The sequence below is a fragment of the Condylostylus longicornis genome, unplaced genomic scaffold, assembly GCF_029603195.1.
Source record: "Condylostylus longicornis isolate FDR11 unplaced genomic scaffold, ASM2960319v2 ptg000252l, whole genome shotgun sequence".
Classification (NCBI taxonomy): domain Eukaryota; kingdom Metazoa; phylum Arthropoda; class Insecta; order Diptera; family Dolichopodidae; genus Condylostylus; species Condylostylus longicornis.
Genome location: NW_026578217.1, coordinates 123330 through 149179, shown reverse-complemented (window position 1 = coordinate 149179; position 25850 = coordinate 123330). Strand labels below are relative to the sequence as shown.

The 25850-nt window shown below is 29.7% G+C and overlaps 1 protein-coding gene and 1 long non-coding RNA gene across 4 annotated transcripts in view; one reads left to right on the top strand and one right to left on the bottom strand.

Moving 5' to 3' along the window:
• Window positions 1–25850, top strand: part of LOC129616616 (probable G-protein coupled receptor Mth-like 1) — a 224743-nt gene that overhangs the window by 107201 nt on the left and 91692 nt on the right. The gene's annotated exons all lie outside the window — the stretch shown is intronic.
• On the bottom strand, window positions 5535–6612 carry LOC129616617 (uncharacterized). The gene is made up of 3 exons (XR_008697565.1): window positions 6554–6612; window positions 6188–6324; window positions 5535–6120 (listed from the first exon to the last, which is right to left on the bottom strand). It is a non-coding gene; the product is annotated as an uncharacterized LOC129616617 (long non-coding RNA).

Sequence of the window (25850 nt, the reverse complement as noted above, 5' to 3'; positions counted from 1 at the left end):
TTAACATTTTGAAAATTTTAACTCACAAACTTATTTGTATTGGTAATGACTATGAACAATAATTGCAATAAATTAATAAGTTGTTGTAAAAAACAACACTTTTACTTGATGTTTTAAAATAATTTTACAATTTAAGAACTTCTCTTTGACATTGTTACATGGTTTCTTCATTACTATTGACTCTGTTATTAGTTACGATGTAAAAGAATCAACAGAATTTTGACATGACTAAAACAGATATCTAGATATCTTCATATAAAACTTCGGAATACACAATTTGCTAATACTTACATACGGTGTGTTGAAAATTGATGATCATACTTTTTGTTGAGAATTGTATTCTTTTATTAAGTATTTTCGAATAAATGAGAAATCTGCATGATGATTTGAGATTTTTGAAAAATTAACAAGTAAAAACGTTTCACTCGGTATAAACCGATTGAATTATACCCTGCACCTTTCGTTATTGTATAGCAATTACTCGAACCTGTGAAATCAGTCTATAGAAACTTCACGGATCTGTCTGACCTATAATTAGACATCCGACTACCAAGTTTCATGAATCTGACTTTATAATTTTTCCAAATATTTAAAATTAGCTTTTGGAGTTGTATGGCACATACCTGAACCTGTCAAGCAATTCCATCAAAACTTCACAAATATATCTGATCTATAATCGGACACACAACTGCCAAGTTTCATGAATCTGACTTTATTATTTTTCCAAATATTAAGAATAAGCTTTTAGACTTGTATGGGAGCTACTGGAACCTGTCAAGCAATTCCACCAAAACTTCAGAAATATATCTGACCTATACCTCGACACACAACTGCCAAGTTTCATGAATCTGACTTTATTATTTTTCCAAATATTTAAAATAAGCTTTTGGAGTTGTATGGCAAGTACCCGAACCTGTCAAGCAATTCCATCAAAACTTCAGAAATATGTCTGACCTGTAATTGGGCACACGACTGCCAAAACTCATGAATCTGACTTTATTATTTTTCCAAATATTTAAAATAAGCTTTTAGACTTGTATGGGAGCTACTCGAACCTGTCAAACAATCCCACCAAAACTTGAGAAATATATCTGGCCTATAACTCGACACACAACTGCCAAGTTTCATGTATCTGACTATATTATTTTCCCAATATTTAAAATTAGCTTCTGGAGTTGTATGGCAGGTACCCGAACCTGTCAAGCAATTCCTCTAAAACTTCAGAAATATATTTGACCTATAATTGGCAACATGACTGCCAAGTTTCATGAATCTGACTTTATTATTTTTCCGAATATAAAAAATTTGCTGTTGGAGTTGTATGGCAGCCACCCCAACTGGTGCAGCTATCCCATTATAATTTTTAGAGCATGTGTAGAATATAATTGGACATATGTATACAAAATTTTATATTTATAGCTTTATTAGTTTTTGAAATATTTAAAATAAACTCTTTGAGTTGTATGGACGCTACCCGAACCCGTTGTCCGAATTAGTCCAATAACAATAGGGCTCGTCCTTGGCACAAAAGAAAAAACTTGTGAAAGTTTGGTGTCGTTTGCATTATTCGTTTTTGAGTTATCGTGCGATCGGACGGACGGACGGCCAGACATGTCTAAATCGACGCAGAATTTTACGCTGAGCAAGAATATATATATATGTCCATACCGCAGATGACTCCTTCAAGTAGTTACCAACTCCATACCAAAGTTAATATACCCTTCGCGAAGTGCAGGGTATAAAAACAATTAATTTTTTACACTGAAATTATTCTATTTCCTTTAAATAATAAAAAAATGAAATTTCATGTTCTTGCATACTATAGGTAACAAAACATTTTCCAGGTAAAACAAAAACAGTAAATACATAAAACAAATTGTTTTTGGAAAAAATTCTTTGAATTGACATTAAAGCTATTTTTCTTAAAGCTAGTAATATTTGATAACAAAACATATATCATCACATGGTATATTCATCTAAATTACACAACAAAAAATTTAATTTTCTTTTGTTGAATTGATTAGTCCAATTTGTTTTTCTTAATACTTGTGTCCATTCTCTTTTTCTGGTAGATTGTTGCTTCCGTATACTGCAAACGTAATCAAATACATATATAACCATATTTTATATAAATATGCGTACAATAAAAAGTTTAAAAAATACGCCAAGTCTTACCTTTTTTTTTTTCCTTATTCACTCCTAGAAGGAGCATAGGGCTAGTGCATGATTTCTCATGCACTAGTTTCATAGCGTCATAGAGTTTTAACTAGGTAGGTGACTAGCCTGCCGTATAAGTCTTACCTTAATAAGACAATTTTTCTTTTCAAATAAACTTTAGTATTATTTTTTCAAAAGTACTCTATTTTATACGAAGTATTATGAACAAAAGATTTAATTAATATAAATTGCAAATCTTCATTTTATTTATTTAACACAAATAATATACATAATAATTCACCAAATTTATATTAAACTTAAATTTTAAACAACAAATAAAATTGTTTTACCGCTCATCGATATATTCTTCCTGTATAAAATTGATAAAGAATTTTAATAGTTTTTTATTTGTAAAAACTTTCTATGCACACAAATGGAAAAATATCAAGATGGTGCATTATGAGTTCATGATACTAGCCTAAAATTTATATAAAAAGAACAAAAAAAAATTTCTTTTTCCTTTAAAAAGCAAAAGGGGAGTGAAAAGAGAAACCAATACCTATAATCATAATTTTTATACCTATATACGAACGTACGTATTATGTTTGAAGGGTGTTATAAATTTCCCACCCCGTTTGTAACGCTAAGAAGTAATGGTGTGTGATATAGACGCAAGTATATATTTTTGGTTTCTTATTTCAAATCCAGAAAAGTCAGAACTGTAATTAAATTAGATGTGATCGAAACAGTGGTTCGGGTTGTTGCCATGCAATTTCTAATTTTATATGGTCATTTTTAGCACTTTTCCAAAAAATTTTTGAAAAAAAGTGGTTATTAGTTTCAGTCTGTCCGTCCGTCCGTCCAACCGTCCGTCTGTCCGTGTGTCTGTTTACGAAACTTCTACACCCTTGAAGATAGAAAGCTGAAATTTTATATGTACATAGACCTTTACTAGAAACTTATTTTCGTAGAACAAAATTTTTACCTATCTCCCCCCTCTAGATGTTATACCCCCCCAAAACCCTAAAAATGGCGTTTTTTAAATATTCGTTGCAATGAAACCATAAGCATTTTTGAAATTTTTCAAACGCAGAAAGGCGGTGGGTTGCTTCCCCTAGCATGGTATACTATAGTTAAACTTTAGAAAGACAAAATGGCCGCTCAAATTTACCGTTATTTAAAGCCCTTTTTTCCCAAATTTTTGCTTTCGTTTTCCTTCTAAACCCCAGCCTGTAGAAACTTGAAATTAGGGGCTTTTAGACATTAACAAATAGTTCATTTCGTTAGAAGAAAATGTTTTTCCATCTTCACCCCCTCCCAAGTTATCGCCTTTTGAAATTTGTAAAATTTGAATTTTTGACACTTTATATTTCCGAAACCGCAAGCTTTTTCAAATTTCTATAAACACAAAAAGCTAACGGTAAATTCCATGACATTTAAAAAATATAATTATTTTTCTTAACTCACACAATTAAAGCTTAAAATCGAGCATTATGTTAACCCCATTTTATATTAATTTTTGCTTTATTTCATAGACTGCATGTATGCATGATCCTAAATATATGCAATCCTAGAAATAGTTTCGTTTATGAATGAAAATAATTTTAATAGTGTGGTGGATATATAAAGACCGTATTTAAAAGCAGTATTTTCACTTGTTGAAGGGAAAAGTGCTACAATACAAACCATAGGTTTGACCAAACTTTATTTAAAAACTGTTGAAGCCACAGTTACTGAAATTTTGCAAAACTAAATACGGTAAATATCAAGGTTGAATTCTAAATTTATTTGTACCTTAGAAATTATTGAATATATTATTAGGGCTTGGTTTGATAGATGTTGAAACTGCTTGACTCATGTAGCTATCATACAGTTTCAAAATGTATTTAATCAATGCCAATTTCTTCATACAACTGCAGAACAGCTGGAGGACGTAATCAAAGGAACGAGTTAAAGGCAGAAAAATGAAAAAAATTTTCTCCTCGAACTGGATTCGAACCAGTGACCTACCGTCTTCTAGGTAGCGTGAAATTTTTCAATATATTTTTATATCATTGGTAGCAGAGATGTCGGCCTATATATCTTTGTCTGTTTGTCGTATTGTGTATACAATAGGTAGGTTATGTGATGGCAACAAATTTTGCATATCGAGTTTTCGGTGGGAACGTATTTCTCCATAGTAGGGAAGTGCAAATAAACTATTTTTAGCAACCTGTCGGTTTGTCGGTCTGTCGGTCTGTCTATCTGTCGGTCTGTCCGTCTTTCGGTCTGTCGGTCTGTGTGTGCACGTGTGTATCTCAAGTTCTACTGAACCGATTTTTATGAAATTTTATATGTAAGTTTATTTCCACCATGGCACGGATCGATCAACATTTGGGATATATCAGGCCTCAGGAACTGCACTTTTTAGCGGGCCTGTTTTACATATTTGAACATTTTGAAGAAACTATTCAACAGATTTGCTTGAAATTTCATATATAAGCTTCGCTCGACCGGCCCCAAAACCTCCTAACTTTTGGAAGAAATCAGGCTTCAGCAACTAGACGTTTACTACGGGCCAAATATACATTTTTGCGTATATAAAGAGAAATAATCAACCGATTTCATTGAAATTTAATATATGAATTCCTCGTATTAAAAGAATGAACATATAAATTTTTTGGAAAGATTAGGGCTCGAAAACTGATCTGCGGGCCGATTCTACATTTTTCACCATATCTACGGAACTAATTGATAGAATTTCTGGAAATTTGATATTTGAGTTCTGGTTGTTACCGAAACTAACTGACGAGCATTTCAGGGAATTCGGGTGGCACAAAGTGAAACTCTATTAAGAGCCAAATTTACATTTTTCTAGGTATGTTAACTATAAGCTTACTAATGTCCTAGAAATTGGAAAGAAGTATTTAACAGACATTTTTATAATATTCTGTAACACTTTCACTTAACTAGACAATGCACAATGCGGTCGGTTATGTGCTGACCACATCAGATTTTTTTTAAATGGTTTGCAAACATTCAGATTTCTTTTTATTGATTTTTGCCCATAATCCATCTACTTTTTCAATGGATATACTCGCTTTGTCGGTTTCTTAGTATTCCTTATTTACCGATAAACGTGTTATGTAGTTTTGGTATAATATTGATTTAAAATTTGCTATTTTTCATTTTGGTGTTGGGGCAAGTTTATTGACAAACGCCTTTCTTTTTGTACTATTAAATTTTGTACTATATAAATTAAATCAGCTATAAGTTTTGGGATAATTGTTTGATATAGGTTTGTATTCAGAGAATCTTGTATTTTTTCAGCCGGCTGTATTAATTAAAAAAAGCCTTCCACTTCGGAATTTATTTGACCTTTATTTTGTAATTCAAAATTTACATTTCTAATTTTAATAACATCATGTTTAAAGCTAACGCAATGAGTTACGATCGATATCTCGCCGAGGAAAGTCGTGAAATTTTGCATTACTTTTACTATTATTAAAAAGTTGTCATATTCAATAAATAACTATTCACTATTGTGTCACTTAATAAATTAAAGTATTTTGGATATAATTCGAACTGTAGATTGCACATTATAAGTGTATAATACATATATACAATAAAAAATCGGATGTTCTGTAGTGCTGGTGGTACTTTACCACATGGTTTCAGCACAAAAAAACGATGATATAAATAATATAAAGGATATAGTAATATAAAAATGCAACACAAAAATTAGTGCAAGCTAATAAAAAACTGTTGCAAGATAATTCTTCTTTGAAAAGGCAGTTGCAAAAATTGCAAAAGCAGGTTGATGAATTACTATCAAAGAATAATTCTGACCAAAATATTAATCAAAAGGCATCCAGCTCTTATGTTCCTAGCGTTAGTGATATGGAGCTGGATTATGGTGAGAATAATTTATGTTCAGATAGATTATCCATTGAAAGTGAGGTGGATTCAAATTTTATTGAAGTCCTACGAAAGAAAAATTAAGTAAAAAAAACAAAACACCTGGAAATAATGAAAACAATTCTAAACTTACAAACTCAATTTGTCAAAACATAGCAGGTACATCAAACTCCAGCAACATTAGCAGCAATAACACCAGCAACAATGTAAATAACAACAACAAAAGAAACAAAAATGTTCCACCTATAGTTATTGACTCGGAAGATTTACCTACAATAAAAAAACTAATTAAATGCCAATTGAAAATAAATAATTTTTTGATAAAATCAACAAATAAAGGAAGACACACTTTATATACACAAAATATTGAAACTTTTAAAACTATTTTTGAATCTTTAAAACAAGCTAACGTCGAGTGTTTTTCTTATACACTAAAATCTAAAAAATTAGAATTAATCTAAAACTGAAAGGTTTACATACTAACTACACGACTACACACCTGACGATATGCTGTCATTAGCGATTGTAATGTACTTACTACATTACAACGACTACACACCTGACGATATACTGAAATTACTTAATAATTTAAAAATTGATAATGTCACTTTAAACTTTAAGAAAGTTTTCCGTTCGAACACAAAAAAAGCAACTTTTGAAAATAAAAAGTTGCCAATATACATCGTGCAAGCGGGACATGATAGCAATGTGTCAAGTATATTTGCCATAAAACGTATTGAGAATCAAATAGCAACTGGGAAAAATTAAAAAAGAAACCAATCGCTCAGTGCACTAGATGTCAGCGTTTTAACCATTCATCCTACAACTATAATATGGAACCTAATGGACAGTTAATTGCAGTTTATCTAAGAATAGTCCAGCTGATAAATTATTCTGCATTTTATGTAATAAATATGGTCACCTTGCTTCTTATCGTCAATGTCAAAATTATGTTCAAAGAGAAGAGAGAATACAAACACAACATAAAAACAAAATTACAAAAACTGTAAATAATGTAAATAATATACAGAACTATGTTAACTCAAATTTATCATTTGCTAATGTAGTTGCTGCAAATAATAAAAATAATATTAATATAATCTAGGTATAATATGAATAATATGAATAGCAATTAATAGTATGAATAGAAATTTATTTACAAATGTTACCTCTACTACTGGAATGAACTCAAAAATTACATTACAGAGTGTTATGTTAATTTTAACAGGTTTAAATCAAAATTTCACCACTTTATATAATCGCTTTAATCAGTTAGATGAAAAGGTTAATGGGATTTCTGAGATAGTAGATTTTCTTATGGAGAATATCCATGACTGAAACAACTCCAAATAAACATAATATTAAGTTAAATTCTATTAACGTAAATTCATGTAGATCGCTTGCAAAACAATTTTCGTTGATTTACTTTCTTTCCAAAAATAATCCAGATGTTGTTGCTTTATGTGAAACATGATGCCAATATACTTTTATCTTTAAGAAATTACAAAATAGTTAGACATGATAGACCAACAGTTAATATAGGAGGTGGTGCGGCTTTACTTGTTAAAAAACATAAGATTTGAGCAAATAAATAATTCTAATTTTACGTCGTTTCAATGTCTAGAGGTTTTTGCAATAAAAATAACTATACAAAGCAATAATTTTCTATTTATTGTATCAGTTTATGCATCTCTTAGAAATACCGAAACTTTTCAAAATGAATTTTGCAGAATGAAATTTTATTTATACCATCGCTTTGAGTGCATATTTTAGGTTTTGACAAATATAATAATTATTATGTGATTTGTGACGATATTAATGCGAAATACCAGGATTGGGGTAACTTACAACATAATGCCCGTGGAAAATTCTTAAAAAAATTTCTCGACGAAAAAAAAATTTTATATAGAATGGCTTTATATGCTCTAGATTTACCTTCTTTTCCTAAAAGTAAATCATTTTTGGACTTGATAGTGACTGATGCTAAACTGAATTTTAAAATATCTACTATGAGGAAATTGGAAACGCTAATTTATGACAGCGACCACTTGGCTATAAGCACTGATATTTCCTACAAAGATTTTGAGAAATTCTTATTTGAACTTCCAGAAGTTCATAATCATTATCTATACAATAAAGTGAATTGGAACAAATTAAAAAAAAATATAGATAAACAGGTACTATTAAACAATGATATTAGGGAATTACCTGATAACAAAAATTTAACAAAATTCGAAATAGATATGTTTTTAAACAAAATAGAGCAAATAAATCAAAATGCCATTCGAATTGAAATTCCTGTTTTCAATCCGAGAAATAACAGTACCGATTTGTACAATTCCATTTTATGTAGATTAAGAAAATATAAAAGTCAATTGCTATCTGCAATATATGCCTTACTTAAAAATCTTCCAAATAGAAATCATCAAACAATTATAAGAACTACCGCATTTCTTAAAAATGTTAGTATTTTGATTAAAGAAAATTTAAAAATTTCGATTAGTAATCACTGGGAAAAAAGAATAAAAAATATCAAAAGCAGTAACAGTAAAAGTACGTTTCCTGAAATTAGAAAAATTTATAAAAAATATAATTGTGAAAACCTAAAAAAACTAATTATATAACGATAATATTAATATATTAGTTAATGCTGGTATTAATTTGAATTCATTGGAAAAACATAGTGCTAATTTTATAATTGAAAATACTGATGATTTATTAAATACTATGGGATCACATTTATCATTAGTACATCGCGAAATGCCTACAGAAATTCTGCAATTACTGATAAAGTTAACTCTGCGATTTCTAATTTCAATACAATAACGCAAGAGTACGAATGCAATGAAATAACACTAGTCGAATTCAGTAAAGAATTAAAATCAAATAAAATTTCCAGTTTGCAAAACAAAGACAATTATTTCACAACTTTAGAGAACTTAAAATCAAGAGAAAGAACCGAACAGTTTGCTGGAAAAATTAGAAAAGCTAGATCCAAATAAACAACGGTCAATGCAGATAGAGCTATGGTACGCTTAATTAAAAAAGATAGTTTTCTTAGATCAACAAAGATTCAGCAATAAATAAAAAAAGATTTAAATTTAGAAGTGTCTGCGAGAACTATTAGAAGACGTTCATTAGACACCGGACTCAGAGGGTGCATTGCCAAGAAGAAACCCCTTGTGTTTTTCAAAAATAGAAAACGTCGTTTAAAATTTGAAAAATATTTTATGGACTCATGACAGTAAGTTTAATAGAGTCTGTAGCGATGGTAAATGCTACGTTCGTCGTTGGAAAATGAGTCTTGCAACCCACTATAAGGTCTCTTATAGTGGGTTGGAACGTACGGAGTACGCTCGATAGTGAAAATAAGGGAAAATTTTGCTTTTTTAATTTTTAAAAATTACGGTGTCTTATTTAGTTGGCCACTAGTGTATAATTTAAATCATACTTACTAACCTTATCACGTCTAAATATTTCCTTAAGTGTGTTTGTGATATAAATCGATATTCTTAGTTTTAAGACATTCATATTTTTTACTTACAACGTTCCACATAGCAATTTATATTTTATGTTTTACATTCATAATCTACCTTGACATAAATTATTGGGTAATAATTTAATTGCTGAAGTGAGAGCACGTAAACTAATCTTACTTGGGTAATATTTCCTTTTAGTTATTTTTTTTAAATTTTACTTTTAATCTTATTTTTTAAAATAAATTTCTTAAAATAATGATTGAAGGGCTAGTTACGATAATAATTCAAAAGAAATAAAGATTGCCTAAATTAAAAGAAATCTGTTACAATAATTTTAAAATAAAGATGCAAGGTATGTTTGATGTAAATTTATTTAAACAATTCGTGAAATATTACATTAGAATTACTCAAGACATATGAACAAATCCAGGTTGGCGTAAATAAAGATTCAAATATAACCAGGCGCGGTCCTAATATATTCGTCGCCCTAAGCGGTTCCTAAAAAATGCGCCCCCCCCCTTCAACCGTTTCACCTATTTTATTACTGTGAACAAAATTTAATAGGCATTGCACATTGTGCATCATAAAGCACTTTCTTGTAGTATAATAAAGTTATGCTGAATTATAGAATTAAAGTCTGGCACTAAACTTTCAATTTTTTGTTTTATAAATTCAAAAACAAGATAATTTGTTTTATTTGTATGTTTTTTATGAAGTTATGATCAGATTTATATCAATCATTTAAACTTGATTTTTTGATTTTAACAACCAAAAAATTTACTTTTTGATGTAAGTGAAACTTATTGTAAAAGGTTCTATGAAAATTATATCAAATGAATTTTTTCAAAGCTTATTTGAATATGAAAAAAAGTAAAAATTTATTTTTATTCGTAATTTTAAATTTACGAATAAAATTTGGCTTTTTATTTCACAAATCGCCTGAGAAATGAAGCAGCCTATAAAAAAAGTTACGACTTGCATTCAAAAATTTAAGGAAAATCAAAGTTTCGTTCTAAAATTTGTGACTTAAAAAATAAGCTTTTTATTAAACAACATTTTTTCAATTCAATATAAGTAGTAGACATTACCAATTAATATTTAATTCTGTGATTGATAACAGTTTTTTCAAGCAAAACATAGTATTAGAAATTCATAACGATCATGTAATTTTGAAATTCATTCAAAATTTTTTGTTGTTAAACAAAAAGAAAGTATTGGTATACACAATCTCAATATCAAGCTATGCATTCCATTATTTAAGAATATTGCTCTCATTCTCTTTTTCTAATTTCTTTCTATTCTCATTCTTAATTTTTGTTTTTTTTTGTTTTGTTCTTGTTGTTTACTAATGCAATAGTATACAGAAAAAGTAATACATTATAATAATGTGTTTGTTTGTTTGGTGAGTGGGCGACAACTAAGCATAAATAAAATTTTGCATATATGAAACAATTTAAATATAATGTGTTCGAACGAGTGTAGCCAGGGAGATCACTATGCATAATAAAAATTTTGCTTTGTGATATAATTATATGTGTACGAGCGAGTGTTGATAGGGAGCAATCTCAGCAAAATAAAAATGTTGCTTTATGAGATAATTATACGTGTTCGCATGAGTGTTGATCTTATTCATATTAAACAATATAAATTATGTGTGCATGTGTATTTTTGAATATTTTTATTTTTTGCGTACTTGCTTCTATGTATATTATATGAGACGATTTCACTTATGTATATGTTGGATTGTATGTGTACAGCTGTATATTTTCTGTTTATAGGCATAATATTAATATTTTCTGTTTATAGTAAAAATTAATAATTGCAATTCTGATGATTCATATATTGAAAAAAATATTTTGTGTATTCGTACAATAAATAAAAATAAAAGAGAAGTGTAGAGTAAGAAAATGTGTGAATAATTTTTATTCTATGAACATTTCATTGTACGCACGCGAAAGGAAAATATATGAAGACCAATACTTAGTTTGACCATTTTTTTTCATGCACATTTTTTGTATTATTAGGAATAAAATATTATGTTTGTATGTAGGTACATTTTATCAAGTTAATTTCGCTGTAAATTGAATTAAATTTGTATTAAAATTTTTTTTTTTAAATTTATGGTTTTTTAAAGTTTTTAATGGCGCCCCTGCTTCTCTGTCGCCCACTGCAAATGCATACCTTGCATATATGAATCGCCCGTCCCTTAATATAACTGACCATAAAACGAGAACAAAAATTATTGAAATATAATATAAATAATTATGGAGTATAAAGATTTGAAAGCTAAGTAATATAGTGACACTTAACATAACAATTGAGGGCTCCATTGTGATATTTATGCGAGCAAACGAGATCTGAACTGACTTACCAAATTGGTTGAAATATAAAGGTTTGCGCAAACAGAGATTTCGTGCCATATGTGTTTGGAAAGAAATTGACATCTTTTTAGACTTTATAACAATTTCACCTGTGACGATTGCCTTAGAATTTACGACCTTTTGGGAAATATTAACAACAAGAATACCGCTAGCTTACTTCCTCTCAAAGACACTCAGATGGAAGTCCTCAACTATCTTTGTCAACGCATAGATGATGGAAATTGTTTAGACGATTTTCCACTAAACAAGATTACTAACTTTAATTCAGAGTTAAAGGATGACGTATTGCTGAACTTTACGGAAATTAAATCGCTAATTTCTAACTTGAAGACTTTTAAATGTGAAAACGGTTCAATCAAACCTACGTTAGTTTAAACACAAAGAATGTTTGGTGTCAGACTAGTGATACCATGAGCTAAGAATCCTTCCTGGTTTCTACAATGACTTCAGGTTTAGCTATTTTTAAGCCAATTACAGAGGAAAATCCTTCCCCAGATCTCTCACCTACAGTCGTTGCCACAACACCAATGCACGCCAATTTTAACCAGCTTGTTAAATCGTCGTCTGCTGGCAAATTGTTTTCTGAACGATCGTCATAATAACAATAATAATAAAAATAATAATAATATAATAATAGGAATAATAATAATAATAATAATAATAATAATAATAATAATATAATAATAATAATAATATTAATAATAATAATAATAATAATAATAATTATAATAATAATTAAAAATAAAATAAATAATAAAATGAATAATAAATAATAAATAAATAAGAAATAATAAACGGTAAATAATAAATAATAAATAAGATAATAAATAATAAATAATAAATAATAAATAATAAATAATAAATAATAAATAATAAATAATAAATAATAAATAATAAATAATAAATAATAAATAATAAATAATAAATAATAAATAATAAATAATAAATAATAAATAATAAATAATAAATAATAAATAATAAATAATAAATAATAAATAATAAATAATAAATAATAAATAATAAATAATAAATAATAAATAATAAATAATAAATAATAAATAATAAATAATAAATAATAAATAATAAATAATAAATAATAAATAATAAATAATAAATAATAAATAATAAATAATAAATAATAAATAATAAATAATAAATAATAAATAATAAATAATAAATAATAAATAATAAATAAATAATAAATAATAAATAATATATAATAAATAATAAATAATAAATAATTAATAATTAATAATTAATAATAAATAAGAAATAATAAATAATAAATAGTAAATAATAAATAGTAAATAATAAATAATAAATAATAAATATTAAATAATGAATAATAAATAATAAATAGTAAATAATAAATAGGAAATTTGTAGATTTGTAGATTTGTATAACGGGGGCAACTGTGCACCGCGGTCACGTATAAGTATCTATTGTGCGCCCACATCCGAGTGCGGGGCATGCCCTACAAACATGCTCGAGACCTACCCTCCTGATGAACTCAGCAACTTGTGACGACCAGAAGACCGTAACTCCGCCACCGTTAGAGCAAAGCCTCCCCGCACCTCCCCCCTTTTACGAAAAACAGCATCAACCTCCCCCAGGAGTGACCGTCAAAATGTCGGTGAGAACTCTCACCTGATTCTTGCCCATCTCTATAATTTTCTTAAATCGCTTCTGGTCATAATCTCCTAGGAGCTCCGTGGCCGCAGCTCCGGAAGACTTCTCCAGCGCTCTGACCGCCTTCTTTCTGATTCCTTCCTTAATTCCCAACGAATAGTATGTGGTGCAATTCCGCAGAAGGGCTCAGGGCCAAGAAGAGGTGTGTTTGCCCCTTCCTTGCAAGCGCATCAGCAGCCTCATTTCCTTTCACGACCACATGACCCGGCACCCAACACAGTGTGACCGGGTTGCATCTGCCTAACTCATTGAGCTTCTCAAGTCAGCCCCATACTGCCGCGGAGGATACTGAAAATAAGCTCAGCGCTACGATCACAGCCAGGTTATTCGACATAATTATTATTTCTTGTCGCCGATACCCCCTTTCCCAGCTGAATCGCACTCACATTTCAATGGCGTGCAACTCAGCCCGAAACACACTCGGAAAAGTTCCCATAGGTTCGGAGAATTTGGTCCTTGGCCCAAATACTCCCGCACCCGTCCTAATACTGGTCTTTAACCCATCTGTGTACCATCTAAGAACGTGTGTTCCAACTGGGTGGCCCGAAAAGTCACGCTCCCAGTCCTTTCTATTACTCAGCAACGAGGCAAAATTTTTCTCGAAGCTGTACCTCCTTACCATGTCGTCCCGGGGCATCGATAGGAGCGAAACCTCCCCGACAAAACGACCCGTTTCTCTCCAACCTGAAAATTTCCACAACAAGGTGCAAGGGGATGCTCCATCCTCCGGAAAGTACGCTGATGCGAGCACTATCTCCAAATCCTTGCCCCCAACATTAATGCGGGCCCTGACAGGCGTGAGATCCCCTGTCATGTACTCTGAAAGTAAAATAAAGTTAATATTTTTTCTAATTAGAATGCAGGTCCTGGGTCGGTCCTGCCCATAATCTCATACTATCTGCGCATCCCTAATTGACAGTCCTTTGATTGTGCCCTCTGTATACCCAAGGCTCGTGTATCATGGCTATGCCCAGATGTTCCTTGGTGAACATCCTTGCCAGAAAAGCCGAAGCTGCTCTGGCGTGGTGGACATTCACCTGGGCGACCCTGGTGCCTTCGTCCTCATTTGTTGAGTTGACTGGCAGGGTGATCTTCCCTTGCAATCGGGACGTCATTTTCTGGGAGGGGGGTCTTTCCGAGGGATATGACGCCCCTCATCCGGGGTTTCATATCCCTCGGAAAGACCGTCCTCGTCCACCGATTCCTTTTTGGGATCATATGACTTCCGTGGCGATTCTCCCCGGCCCGCCGAGGACTCCACCAACTCCGTTCCTCCGGGCTGCCCCATTTTGATTTTCCCGAACCGGTACCGTAGAATGTGACCGCCCCGCCTGATGGCTGCCGCGGAAGAGTTATCGATCCCTATTCGGAGTACCTTTTCGCCACCGTCCTCTCGTCAGCTTCCAGACCCGGGTGTGTATTCCCCCGTTTTGGCTAGTGTTTTTTCCCAGGCTTGGCCCCCGCTCTTGGGGACGAAGACAGTGAATACACAAGGCTTAGGGATGTCATCCTCCTTCCTTGCCATCAATTCTGGTCCGCCCCATGTACCCAGAACTGGCGCTCGCCTGATCAGCCATTCAGCTGTCTCCTCATCTGCACAATCGACGAGTACCATCCCGGGCCTGAAGTGTGTTCCTTCAAATTGGATGATGTTATCTCAGCCCTTGATTACCTCGTCGATTATCGCTTCCTCCAGCTGGGTCAGCATTATGGAGGGGTATTCCTTCGACAGAACTGCCACCTTCACAAATTTGGCGGCCGTGGCATAGCTAGTGCCCGGTACCGTTTTCGAGGTGGAGGGTATGGGGTTAATTCCCATATTCCTTCTTTCAGCCGTCTTCCTTCTTTTGGCTTGGTCTTCTTGGGGTGTCAAGGACTCACGTCCACGCTTGCCCCTCTGAGCCAGTGGAGGTACGTTACCAATAGGCCTCTTCTTTTCTTGCGCCAGTTTCCTAGCCTCATTAGGTGATTTTCCCTCTTCCAGGAAGCGCAGGTACCATCTGACACCTGCACCGCTGAGTCCTTGTCCCTTGGATCATCCAAGCCTCCGGAAGGGTTGTCTCCTACATCCATAGCCTGCGAGGATGCGGAGGGCTTGCTCCGACTTTTTCTCCATGCCGTCACTCCATTTTTCGTTATTGCACGAGGTATCATGGAGGTTAGTCTCCATTTCCCTTGCAACCTTTTCCTTGTTTGTTATGTCCAATAATAAAAAATAAATAATAAATAAAAATAATACATAATGAATAATAAATAATGAACAATAAATAATAAATAATGAAAAATGAATAATAAATAATGAATAATAACAAATATTAATAAATAATAACAAATAATAATAAATAATAATTTATAATAAAAAATAATAATGAATTATAATAAATAATAATTAATAATAAATAATAATTAATTAATAAATAATAATGAATTAATAAATAGTAATTAATTAATTAGTAGTAATTAATTAATAAAAAAAATTAATAATTAATTAATTATTGTGACTCAAGTTTTCAATAATACTTTAATTAATATTTACTAACTAATAAAAACTAGATAGCCATCATTCCTGCAACAACTTCTGGAAGTTTTAAAATTTTCAATTATAAAATAAAATATAAATAAAGTATATGTATACATATGTACATACTTTTTAGCTTTATATTGTAAACAAAATGTACATACTAATAGTTATTCTGTGGAGACACAAGAGAATTTTACTCAACTGCACTGCCATCTGAATCTGTTTCTGGAATATTTGTTTTCTTATTAGGTGATGATTTGTCATTATTTCATTAATAATAATTTTTCCACGTCATTTAGTGATGTTATTTGTATTTCATTCGATTGTTCAGTTTTTTTGGAAAATATTTTGTTTTTTTTTACAATACCCAAACTTGTTACCAATGTTTTTAAGTATTTTGGCATAGTCGAAAAGTTTCTTAGTAGATTTACTCAGAAAATCGTTTATGTAGACGTTTTTCAATGTTTCATCTTTTTTACCGACCGCATTGTGTATACAATAGTTATGTGATGGCTACAAATTTTGCGATGGAAACGCAATTCTCCATGGTAGGGAAGTGTAAATAAACTATTTTTAGCAACCTGTCGGTCTGTCGATCTGTCAGTCTGTGTGTGCACGCGTGTATATCAAGTTCGGCTGAACCGATTTTGATGAAATTTTATATATAAGTTTATTTCGACTATGGCACGGATTGATTAATTTTGGATCAATCCGTGCTTTTGGGATATATCAGGCCAAGGGAACTGCATTCTTTGGCGGGCCAGTTTTACAGTTTTGATTATTATGAAGAAAATATTCAATTGATTTACTTGAAATTTCATATATAAGTTCGCGCCACAGTCCGCGAGACCTCCTAACTCTGGGAAGAAATCAGGGCCAAATATACATTTTTGCGTATATAAAAAGAAATAATCAACCGATTTCATTGAAATTTAATATTTAACTTCTTCGTATTAAAACAATGAACATTTAAATTTTTTGGAAAGATCAAGGCTGGGAAACTGATCTGTGGGTCGATTTTACATTTTTTACCATATTTACGGAAATAATTTATGGAATTTCTAGAAATTTGATATTTGAGTTCTGACTGTCGAGCATTTCAGGGAATTCGGGTAGCACAAAGCGAAACTCTACTAAGAGCCAAATTTACATTTTTCTAAGCATGTTAACTATAAGCTTATTAATGCCCTAAAAGTTGGAAAGAAGTATTTAACAGGCATTTTTATAATATTTTGTTACACTTTCACTTAACTAGACAATACACATTGCGGTCGCTAATGTTCTGATCACATCAGATATTTTCATATTAAATAATATTTAGTTTTCCTTGCATTTATAATGAGCTCAGCCATCCGTTTTGCAATTTTGTCTATTAAAAGAATTTCTAATTCTTAAATTATCAGCTTTATATACAACGCATACACTGACCGAAAAAACTGTAGGCACAGCTAGAAATTTTATGTTTGAATTGAATTTTTGAAAAAAATATAAACTCTACAGAAAAACACTAAAAGTAAAATTTGTTTATTAATTCATTCTTTATTCAAAACGTAATAACAAATTTTTAAATTCGTAACCGAAAAGTCAAAAAATAATTAAATAAAAATTTTATTTAATAAAAAAAGTATAGGCACAGCACATAGTTTATCTTAATTTATAAAAAAAATATTGGTACCTAATATGAAGTAGGCATTCCTTTTCGTTTGAAAACTTCTTTTAGTCTGTTAGGTATTGAATTGACTAGATTTTGAGTAATACTTGGTTGAATATTCGCCCATACGTTTGCTAAAACATCCTTCAATTGGGTCTTAGAGGTAATGTGACGAATTCCAACCCTTTTTTCTAAAATATCCCATAAATGTTTAATGGGATTGATTCGGTTCAAACATAAAATTTCTAGCTGTGCCTATACTTTTTTCGGTCAGTGTATATAATCAGCGTACAAAAATATATCCACGACGTCACTAATTTTTTGAATACTATCTACTTGAGGAACCTTGAGGAACTTCTAAGTTAATACTCTGCAATTGAATATAGCCAGTTTTTATAAATTGTGCCCCATTTTCTAAATATGATTGAAACTAGTTATATATTGTGCCTTTAACCCCAAATGTATAGTTTCCTCATTAAGATTCCATAATTTACCATATCAAAAGCTTTCGATAAATCTATGAAAACAAGCGATACAACCCTTCTACTATCCTTTAAACTTTGAAGCTTGGTTATCATGTCCATTACTGCAACCTCAAAGCATGACTTTGATTTGAACCCGTATTGTTTGTTCGAAAGTAAATCGTATTTATTTGAATACCAAGTAAATTGATATTGTACTATTTTTTCCAAAATTTTAAATAACATTGAATTTACGCAGATAGGCCTTTTTTCAAAGAGCATTTCATTTCAGATTTACTCGTAAACACTAGTACAATTTTCCCTATTTTAATGCTTTTGGGAATTACATCTTCGATCAATGATTTATTTATTATAGTTGTTTGAACCCTTGACAACTACAAGCTTTTACAGCAATATTTAAACATGGTTGACGACATATCATGCAAATCAGTTGATTTACTATTATTTAACGCATTTATTACGCGGCATGCTTCGTGTTTGCTCATAGTACAAATTTGAATAACTTATCAGTCCTAGAGAACTCATGAAATACATTCACTTCGATTTTCTCAGCCAATTTTTCAGCCACTATGGCGAAACTTTCTTTAAGTTCATTTATTTTATTAACACATTCTATTTCATTCAATTCATTAAAGAATCCTAATTTATTATGACTTTTCTGTTTGTTGTATAATATCTTGTTTACACAGTTCCATGTTTTATTAGTCCCTAAATAACGTATCAAAATAATGTTTCTTTTTTTGACGTCGTAATGTTGTAAGAAAATTTCTATAATATTTAAAATTTCGCTTTAGATATATATTATTTCTATTAACTTTAAGTTTATTGTACCAAAAATGTTTTGCTTGAGGTGCTACTATCAACTCTTTATCTATCCAATTTTTCTTATTAATGTTGAAATTTTTTTTCAGAAATTTTCAAAAAATTGTTGCCTTATCAATTTTTTTCTTTAATTTTTAAAGCAAATTCATCAAACATTGACTCATTTTAGTCAGATCTGTATTTTTAAAAGTTCAAACCCTATTAAATGTTATAGAGTTGTCATCTGTCAAACTGACATTATGCTTATCTATATTATATTTTACAAGATTTTTCCAGTTCATGAACAGGTATACATATAATCTAATAATCTATATTATATTTTACAAGATTTTTCCAGTTCATGAACAGGTATACATATAATCTAATAAATAACAAAAACAAAAAAATGAAAATAGCAAAAGAGAATACTGGGTAGATACATTACTCAATTGATTATGCATACTGTAAAACAAAAACAAAAAATGAAAAGCGAAAAGCGAAAAACGAAAGAGAATAAAAAAGAGTAGTAATATTTTTTTGTTTTTTTGCTTTACTACCATAAACAAAAATAAAAAGCGAAATATTTTAAATGAGTTAAGTAAGAGTAAAATAATATTTTGTTGTTGTATTGAACATGGAATGGAATTAAAAAAAATAAAACTAAAAATTGTGAGAGATATAAGAACACGAATAACGTTACGTTACGTACTTATCTAGATAACGTTGTTTATAAGGAAATTTTTCGTTCTTAATTGTTAACTAATTCTTAATTTGAATTTTAATCATATCTATGTAATTAAAAGTGACACATATTACATCTTAAAATTTATTAAATTAAAAATATTTCCATTACTTTTATTTATCATTAGTATTCAAACCAATATGATATTTATGCTTCGGCATCAGTTCCCCATCCGTCTTGCATATGCCATGACTATAAATAAGTCCCAAGGGCAAACTTTTGAAAAGGTTGGCCTCTATCTCCTCCAGTCGTGCTTTTCGCATGGGCAATTGTACACAGCATGTTCAAGAGCCATAGACTCCAATTCTTTAAAAATTCAAATCAAAGATACGGTTCGTCAGGGAAAAATCGATGATGGAAATATTTTAATAGATAAAGTTGTTTATAAGGAAATTTTTCGTTCTTAATTGTTAACTAATTCTTAAATTGAATTTTAATCATATCTATGTAATTAACAGTGACACATATTAAATTAATTATTTGTCAAAATTTATTAAATTAAAAATATTTCCATTACTTTTATTTATTAGTATTCAAACCAATATGATATTTATGCATATACAAGTATATACCTGCATATGTATGCCATGATATGTACAAATTTTTCTAAACTTATTTTAAAATTGATTGCCACAATCCTGTTTTTACAACAGATAATGCAGCTTATAAGCAAACCACAGGGGCCCCTAGTTTATTTATATTACAATAATATTGTGATCAAACAAATCTGTGTTTACATGCGATAATATATGTATATTACAATTCATATTACAATTTGTGTTTATGATACATTCCCCCAATTTATTATAAAATATTTTCAAATCTTGATCACATTTGGTGATCTATTGATATTTAATATGTTAAATAACTATATTTAATATGTTAAACTATTGGAATCATCACTAAATAAATAAATTTCTCGGTAAGTCAGTTTTTTGTTTATAAAAATAGCACATCCGCCACAAATTATTTTAGTACGACAACAAAATATAGAGTTATTTTCATAAAATTGAAATACTGTGTTTCATTACTTTTTAACCAAGTTTCAGTTACACAAATTACAGCAATATTTTTGTTAAATGATTCTTCGAGAATGAAATGATACTTCGAGCATTTATATGAAGAACGTTTAAGTTTTTGATATTGTTATCAATGTTTATTTCAGAAAAGGTGTTATAGTACTTATTACTTAATTGGGTTAATAAGAAATAGGTTATGATTGTTTAAGTTTTTTCTTAGGTTTTTAATTTCATTCTCCGTATTTATATTTTTTTGAAGCAATACATCCATTTTATCACCTATTTCTCATATATGAAATGTGACGTTTTTCATGAAAAGTATGCATTTGCAATGGGCGATAAAAAACGGGGGCGCCATTGAAAGCTTAAAAAATTCTAATTTAAAAAAAAAATTTTTCATCGAAAAAAGGATTCCATTTAATGCTTTTGGGAATTACATCTTCGATCAATGATTTATTTATTATAGTTGTTTGAACCCTTGACAACTACAAGCTTTTACAGCAATATTTAAACATGGTTGACGACATATCATGCAAATCAGTTGATTTACTATTATTTAACGCATTTATTACGCGGCATGCTTCGTGTTTGCTCATAGTACAAATTTGAATAACTTATCAGTCCTAGAGAACTCATGAAATACATTCACTTCGATTTTCTCAGCCAATTTTTCAGCCCCTATGGCGAAACTTTCTTTAAGTTCATTTATTTTATTAACACATTCTATTTCATTCAATTCATTAAAGAATCCTAATTTATTATGACTTTTCTGTTTGTTGTATAATATCTTGTTTACACAGTTCCATGTTTTATTAGTCCCTAAATAACGTATCAAAATAATGTTTCTTTTTTTGACGTCGTAATGTTGTAAGAAAATTTCTATAATATTTAAAATTTCGCTTTAGATATATATTATTTCTATTAACTTTAAGTTTATTGTACCAAAAATGTTTTGCTTGAGGTGCTACTATCAACTCTTTATCTATCCAATTTTTCTTATTAATGTTGAAATTTTTTTTCAGAAATTTTCAAAAAATTGTTGCCTTATCAATTTTTTTCTTTAATTTTTAAAGCAAATTCATCAAACATTGACTCATTTTAGTCAGATCTGTATTTTTAAAAGTTCAAACCCTATTAAATGTTATAGAGTTGTCATCTGTCAAACTGACATTATGCTTATTTATTTATATTACAATAATATTGTGATCAAACAAATCTGTGTTTACATGCGATAATATATGTATATTACAATTCATATTACAATTTGTGTTTATGATACATTCCCCCAATTTATTATAAAATATTTTCAAATCTTGATCACATTTGGTGATCTATTGATATTTAATATGTTAAATAACTATATTTAATATGTTAAACTATTGGAATCATCACTAAATAAATAAATTTCTCGGTAAGTCAGTTTTTTGTTTATAAAAAAAGCACATCCGCCACAAATTATTTTAGTACGACAACAAAATATAGAGTTATTTTCATAAAATTGAAATTCTGTGTTTCATTACTTTTTAACCAAGTTTCAGTTACACAAATTACAGCAATATTTTTGTTAAATGATTCTTCGAGAATGAAATGATACTTCGAGCATTTATATGAAGAACGTTTAAGTTTTTGATATTGTTATCAATGTTTATTTCAGAAAAGGTGTTATAGTACTTATTACTTAATTGGGTTAATAAGAAATAGGTTATGATTGTTTAAGTTTTTTCTTAGGTTTTTAATTTCATTCTCCGTATTTATATTTTTTTGAAGCAATACATCCATTTTATCACCTATTTCTCATATATGAAATGTGACGTTTTTCATGAAAAGTATGCATTTGCAATGGGCGATAAAAAACGGGGGCGCCATTGAAAGCTTAAAAAAATTCTAATTTAAAAAAAAAAATTTTCATCGAAAAAAGGATTCCAAAATTTTTTTTATACCAATTTACAGTTAAATTAACTTGATATAATGTTCCTTTATTCAAAGATAATATTCTATTCCTAATAATATAAAAAATGTACATGTCAGTTACGCAACATTAAACATTGATCTACACATTTTCTATTCGCATCATATAACAAAAAATGTTCATAGAATTTTAATTATTCATACATTTTGTTACGCTAAACTACTCTTTTATTTTTATTTATTATATGAATGCACTAAATATTTTTTTGAATGACATGAATCATCAGAAATACAATTATTAATTATTACTTTTGTGTATGTACATAATAGAATGAATTCGTATATGCCTATGCACACAGTTTATTATTTTATACAGCTGTATACATTTAATCGTACATGTAATGTCTTTATATCTAACAAGTCCCAATGCTCAGAGATAAACTTGAAAGCACGACCTTACTTTATATGGGTTTCTTTAAATCGAAGTGGCTATTTTTTGAGAAGAAATATTTAAATAAATTCACACTTATTATAAAGCAGGTAAAATTTAGAAAATATATTTGAAAAATCAAAAAAATATATTAATATTTTCATTGATAATTATTTTAAAATTTTAATAAAAGTGGAAAACCAACAAGCACAACCTTCGCCTTCAACGTTTTATATGTTACTGAAAGCATTTCATTATTTTTAAGTGAACAGCATTTTTTTCTCATAGGTTAAGTTAACTCAAGATATGGGAAATAACTTTGGTGTCAAGTTGAAAATACAATTAATGAAAGATAATTCTTAAATATTGATATAAATACATAGTAAAGAAAAAATTTGAAGAGGGAATTAGAAAATAATATCTAAAATACAATCAAATATTATTTGTTAAACACAAATTTTATATAAACTTCAAAATTTTACCTCTATTTTTATTTGAAAAAATATTAAAAACTTACTATCATTTATATCAATTACCTAAGAAAAAAAAATATTTAAAATGTTTGGAAAAAACAATCATATATTTTTATGACCGGATTTGAATATTTTTCTATTTTTGAAATAAATGGTATTTTACCAAATGACTCGAAAATTCCGACTGTAAAATAACAGGTATTTTAAAATTTTTGTTCAGGTATTTTAAAATTCTTTCCGTTTAGAATTAAGATAGGTCATACATACACATGCAGAGACATTTTATAAATAGATTGTTCTTGTTTACCTGGTAATAAAATATGAAAAAAGAGCACAGCAAAATTTTTGAAGCACTCAATATAATATGTTTTTAATAGTTTAAAAATAATTATTTAAAAAAAATTTAGTGGAAGTAGGTACATACATACATATTTATTTTTAATAACTTAAAAACTAACTGAAATTATTTGAAACAATTTTATAAGTAACGTATAAATAACCGAAATGAGATAATTCAAATTGTTGAAATGTGTCAACCTATATTACTTTTATTCACATTTTTGTTAGCCGACACTACTGAACTTACCTTATTGGAAAATACAAAATGTGCATAAAAAATCATACATCCTTTCTCATTAACATTTGAAACCAAACTGAAATATGAATTTGAAATTTTTTTTAATTTTTTCTTTCCTCCTACCTTTCTTTCTTTTTCGTGTAATAGAATTTAAATGGGAAGCTTTTTAAAAAATGTGCATAATATCCTGAGATTTTTTAAATTAGTAAACTCTTTTTTACTTAAAAATAAAGAAAAAAATAATAAAAAATATGATACGATCAGTGGCATTTAAAGAAAAAACCAGCAACGAAGCCAAAAATTCGTAATATTTCGTAAAAAAAAGTGAGTATTGGGACTTGTTAGATATAAAGACATTAGTACATGTATACAAAAGTGAAATCGTCTCTTATAATATTCATAGCAAAGTATATCCACAATAAGTAGTTCGACTCTCCGTTTACATCACACTAATGCAATCACTCACCAATATTTGTATACAAAAAATTCCCTTAGTTAAAAGAGTTAAGCAGTATACCTTCTTATTTTCATTTTTATACACATAAGAATTTTTGGGAGAGGGAAAGAGTACGCAATATATGTCAATCTGTTTTTACCGACCGTATTGTGTAAACAATAGGTAGGTTATGTGATGGCAACAAATTTTGCATATCGAGTTTTCGGTGGGAACGTACTTCTCCATAGTAGGGAAGTGTAAATAAACTATTTTTAGCAACCTGTCGGTTTGTCGGTCTGTCGGTCTGTGTGTGCACGCGTGTATCTCAAGTTCGGCTGAACCGATTTTGATGAAATTTTATATGTAAGTTTGTTTCCACCATGGCACGGATTGATCAACTTTTGGTATATATCAGGCCTCGGGAACTGCACTTTTTAGCGGGCCTCTTTTACATTTTTGAACATTTTGAAGAAAATATTCAACCGATTTACTTGAAATTTTATATATAAGCTCAGCTCGACCGTCCGCAAAAATTCGTATGTTTTGGAAGAAATCAGGCATCGGCAACTAGACGTTTACTACGGGCCAAATATACATTTTTGTGTATATAAAGAGAAATAATCAACCGGTTTCATTGAAATTTAATATATGAACTTCTCGTATTAAAACAATGAACATGTAAATTTTTTGGAAAGATCAGGGCTCGAAAACGGATTTGCGGGCCGATTTTACATTTTTCACCATTTTGAAGAAAGTATTCAACCGATTTACTTGAAATTTCATATATAAGCTTTGCTCGATCATACGCAAAAATTCCTAACTTTTGGAAGAAATCAGGCATCAGCAACTGGGCGTTTACTACGGGCCAAATATACATTTTTGTGTATATAAAGAGAAATCATCAACCGATTTCATTGAAATTTAATATATGAATTCCCCGTATTAAAACAATGAACATGTAAATTTTTTGGAAAGATCAGGCATCGGCAACTAGACGTTTACTACGGGCCAAACATACACTTTTGTGTATATAAAGAGAAATAATCAACCGATTTCATTGAAATTTAATATATGAATTCCTCATATTAAAGCAATGAACATTTACCTTTTTTGGAAAGATCAGGGCTCGAGAACTGATTTGCGGGCCGATTTTACATTTTTCACCATATCCACAGAACAAATTGGTGGAATTTCTTGAAATTTGATA